Below are 5,120 nucleotides of genomic sequence, written 5' to 3'. Positions count from 1 at the left end.
CTCAAGCTAATTGAGAGAACTAATAGTGAGTTAACAGTCAGTGGTGACACAAATGAACTCCACCTGTGCTACTCTAGTTAACTGAATATTCACTCGTCAGAAACTCATGCATGTATATTTTGAGAAAGACCCAGTTGATACTAGAGTGCAGGGACAGTGTACTATTTGTTTTAGATTTTTCTGAGTTGCACTAATAGTGCATGCGATTAGAAACTAATCCTTGAGGTATTGTGTTATTTTTAGATGCTTCATTTCCCTTTAAATACAAGCTATCCTTCATAGGAAGTACACATTGGAATAGAGACTTGGAGAGCTTGTGAAGAGGCTAAGCTTTGGCCCTGAGCTTTCTTATGAGTTGGAAATTGAATTTGCTGAGTGTTGGGATTGTTCTAGAGAGAACAAGCATTGTAATTTCATCTTGATTTTCTAGATTAATACAAAACAAATAGTGGGGTTTTTAGCAGTGGCTTTCCCCAGATATTTATTGTGTTATGTGCCTTTCATTCTCTTCCTCTATTGATTATTGTTTGCTCGATTTTTATGGCCTTCCACTGTAAAGAGTAGAAGAAAAATATTGTCTCTTTCTTTAAAAAACTGCATTAGCTTGTGGATCTATAGGATTTTCTACATGGTATCAGAGCAAGATTGTTTTTTGGGCCGATATTTTGTAGAGAAGATATAATCATTCTTGTGCAAACTTTTTAGAAACAAATTTCATATCTATATTCCTTGGGAAAAGATACCCAAATTCAAAAAAAAAAGTCGGTCGAATTGGAGTTCAGATGATGGAGATATCGTTGATTTAAAATCAGCTCTCTAGAGGAGATTTCAAAGTTTTGAGTTTCTGGGTTACAGGTGAAAGTCAAATTTGCATACATACTTCAAGATCGGTAGACGGTGTTCCATGGTTTTCGGCTTGAGTGTGCCTTGGAAGGAATCTTGAATTTCATAGCCTCGAGAGACAAGATGGAGGTTGTACTAGAGGAAAATGGCTTGAAGGAATTTGTTGAACAAGCAATTCCTAAGCCAACAGTTACTGATGCACAGAACTTGGCCGAGTGGAAGAAGTGTGTGGCGAAGGCAAGGCAAATAATGCTTGAGGGAGTTAGAGATCATATTGTCTCGAGTCTCCATGGAAAGGAAACCACACATGCTATGTGGAAAAAATTGACGGACTTGTATCAAAATAACAATGATCAAAGGAATTTGGCATTGAAGGCTTCATAAAATCAAGATGGAGAAAGGCAAGACGATTCCAAAGTACTTGACAAAGTTCACTCAATGCCGGGATGAACTTGGAAGTGTTGGAATCACGGTTGCTGAGGAGGATTGTTACACAGTATTTTGTCACACCTCCTGCACTTCCTTGTGACATACCCCGAAGTGCCTGAAACATGACTACTATGCAGCATAATCATTCATATATGCAGCTCAGATCCTCCTTAAGACATTGATTGGAAAATGCCTTGAACTCCCCTTGAAGGAGATAGCTCTTAAACCCTAATTTGAGAATCATTTCTCTTATGAGACTAAAAACCGCGATGGTCACCTATTGTATTATACTCAACCCACGATGGCATCACTCTATTTACTTGTATACCCATGATGATCCAAAAAAGGAAAATTTCCCAAAGATGATGAGAAGCTTCGTGATCTAGAAGCTTCCAGAGTGGCGAGCTGGTGGTTGTTCAACGTAGATGAGGTCAACTTCTCCCAACTTGGCCTCTTGGTATTATCCCTGTGAGCTACCTCCTTTAGATGAGGCCTACTTCTATCTTTGGAAATATCCTAACTCCCTTTCCCAGCCTAAATATTCATGCTCTCCCATTCCCAAATGGTTGGTCTATGTCTATTTGCACCCTTATGCTAAGATTGTGCCTATATGCTACTCATTTAGCTTGGAGAAGGAGTGCTTGGAGAGATTAGCTTGGACTTGGACATTCATTCAAGGAGAGCCTATCAACATGAAGGCTTGGTGGTATGCTTCCCCTTCTTTTCTATTAATATACAACAGTTGGTTCATTTTCCATTGATGTGTATGCTCATGTATCATCTATCTTAACATTCCTTGATCAATAAAGTAGGTTTCTTTTGAATATGCTATTTGTATTTTCATGCATTGTTGTGTCTTGACCTCTTATGTAGGTGCTTAAACGTTGTAAGTAGTAGGAACGAGCCTATGATGCAAGTGATTCAAGGTCTTCAACAAAGGAGATCGAGATGACATCAAAATGAGGTAGGAGATAACATCAAAATGAGGTAGGCCATCTTCTTCGTCTCTCTTTTCAATTGTAACTTAGGAAAGTGTCTAGTAGATTGTCATGTAGGTTGCTAGTCCCAGTCATTGGGCTAGAGGGATCGTCTTTGTCTGCAGATAAGATTTACCTAGACAACAAAATGGTGACTCCGCTGGGGAAGCTATAACCCTGTCCATTCAATCCTTCAATCTGATCCTTTGATTAGTTTGACAAACCGTCGATTTCTTGGCTTGTCTGCATCAGTCTGGGTTTATACCATCATTGATTACTACCTTAGAGTGCTAAGTCTAAATTGTTTCTTGGAATCATTTTTGTTTTTTCTCATATTCCTTTCCCATCGCTAGTTTAGCTCTAACAGTCGTGATGGCATCGCAAGTTTTTATCTGTATAGTCATGATGGAAAAAAAATTCTTCACTATTTGGTCGCGTTGAAATAATCACTACTTTTATTATACAAAGTAGTGATGATGACTCCTACCATCGTGGGTTTGGCTATGCAAAGTAGCGATGATAACCCAATCATCACAGGTTTATGTATATAAAGTAGCGATGATCCTTGAATGTGAGAATTTTTAAGTTTTCTTCCTTAGAATCCAGTGTGTCTTGGCCCCTAAGGTCTTTTCCCATCCTGTGTGCTTGGATTTGTCAGTTCTTTGATTGATTTTCTTAATTAATTTTCAAAATTTGTCTCATTGACTTCAAAGTGAAATATAATTGAGTTCTAGGGTTTCTAGTCAATTGGTCATCACTTGCTACTTGTTGGTGTCATTGAGATGTTTGTTTTGTTGATTGATTGAGTGTTGTTTTCTGTGGAAATCATTGAAAACATTGTTTTGCATTTGTTTTAGCTTGTATTTCGAAATTTACTTTTCGTGAAAATGCATTAGATTAGTTGCATTGAAAATTTATTTTTTGAGATTCATCATTGAAACTAGATCATGTTTTTAGTGATTGAGAGCTAAAACCTGTATTAGGTGCATCAAATCATTCAAAACGAAAAGAAAATCATAATTCATATAAATTCATCTTAGTAAAGTCAAAATCGTTTTTCTTTTGAAAAAGTTGCATTTAGGATAGTGAAAAGTTAGAATCATTTTTACTTTTGGCATTGCATTTGGAAGACAAAAATGAAAGTTAGTGGAAGGCATTTTTGCATGATGCATTATTGATTGAAATTTCTTCCCTTGATTAGTCTAGCTTTCATTGAAACAAAAAGTTTTCATTTTCGCATAGAGTTGCATCATAGGTGTTCAGGTGACATCGTTTTGAGCCTTAAAATAGAAACATAATTGAATATAAACATTAAAACTTACCTCAATTAACCTAAGGAGCATTTAAAACATTAATGCTCATACTTGGTGATCTAGGTTAGAGACGTGTTCCGCCGTCTATAATACTCAGCAGCTGTCATTCACAATACTCTTGCATTAGACAATGTTAGCATGGACTTGTGCTCCCCGTATCGTCGAGTATATAAAGGGAGACCCTCATAGTTTGCAAACCTTTATCCATAGGAAGTCGAGTCTTCCATCCTGTAAACGTGATACACCAAAAACGACATTCACGGACATTTCCTGCACATACTTCAAGTGCTTAGTAAATTTATTTGCTAAGGTGTATATCGCAGTTCACGGTTACTTGGTCATTCCTTTTGCCTAGAGTACCCTGAGTAGTCATTTCGATCTTTTCAGACTCCTTAAACTTCAAAAAATCATCGAGTACTTGTCCTTTCAAGCTCGCTAAACCAACAAAAGTAGCTAGAGTCACCTTTTCATCCTTTTCTCGATTATTAAAACATGAAAAGGAAATTTTTTTGTTTCAAATTCTAGAATTAATTAATCGCAGAACAACATCCTTCCTGTGGAAATATTCCTTAGTAGATCTTAGGTTGATACTGATGGCAATATTTCTTGAGTTTACTAGTCAAGGAAACCCCTTTGAAAAGAATCCTAGTCCTTTTCCTTCTTTTGAAAATACTGGTGCTCCTTATATGGCAACATTGTCCCTTCTTGGATTGACCATTGGTCTCCTAGTTTGGTTATTTTTGACCCCCGTGGTTCCAAGTGTCCAAACTACTTTTCAACCAATTTCTCCTCCACCTAAATAACATCAACCTCATGTTGATCCTAAAGTTGACCCCTCACCATCTTCTCCTATTTCATCACCTCGTTCTTCCTCTTCACCTAGTGAAAGTTTGGATTCTAGTAACCAGGAAGTTAAGAAGAAGAAGAACAGGACGAAGAAGAAGAAGAAAAATAAGAAAGGGGGCAACCAAGCAACCATTTCTATAGATGCAACTGATGTAGAAAAATCTTCCAATCAGCCCTGGAAAGTAAAATTCCCTTGCGTGTTATGTAAGGGAGACCACCTTCTTTGTAATTTTCCTCATATTCCTAAGGTCTTATAAGTGTGGTCCATAGGTTCACATCGACCTTTGTCATCAGCCTCTGGAGTTCATGTTAGTAATAGACCTTGAAATAGAAACAATAAAGCTCATGGGAAAAAGGTAAAAGTCAAATTTCCCTATAAGTTGTGTGAAGGTAATCATCCCATTCACCTTTGTCCTCTTATGGATGAAGCTTCCAAAGTGTTGGAAAACATTACAACTTCTCAACCTTGTCTTCCAACTGGGTATTGAAAGCTTTCCCCTGATCCTCCGCTAATTGATCCAGTGATTGATCAAAAGTCATATTTGGTCAACCCCACTCTCTTTGAAAGTGAGTCTTGTGAGTCCATTATCGACCAACCATTTGTTGAGAATCTGGTACACTTGACTCCACCTTCAGTTAACCTTACCTTTCTGATAGAGAGTGAACCTCATACCGCTCAGGATCTTCTGGTTTCTTCAGTTTTGAATGAACT

Source organism: Pinus tabuliformis, chromosome 8, assembly GCF_031772625.1.
Source record: "Pinus tabuliformis cultivar Carrire ecotype Pingquan chromosome 8, CPIR1, whole genome shotgun sequence".
NCBI lineage: Eukaryota > Viridiplantae > Streptophyta > Pinopsida > Pinales > Pinaceae > Pinus > Pinus tabuliformis.
The sequence above is the reverse complement of the archived record's forward strand: the minus strand, read 5'-3'. Positions refer to the sequence as shown.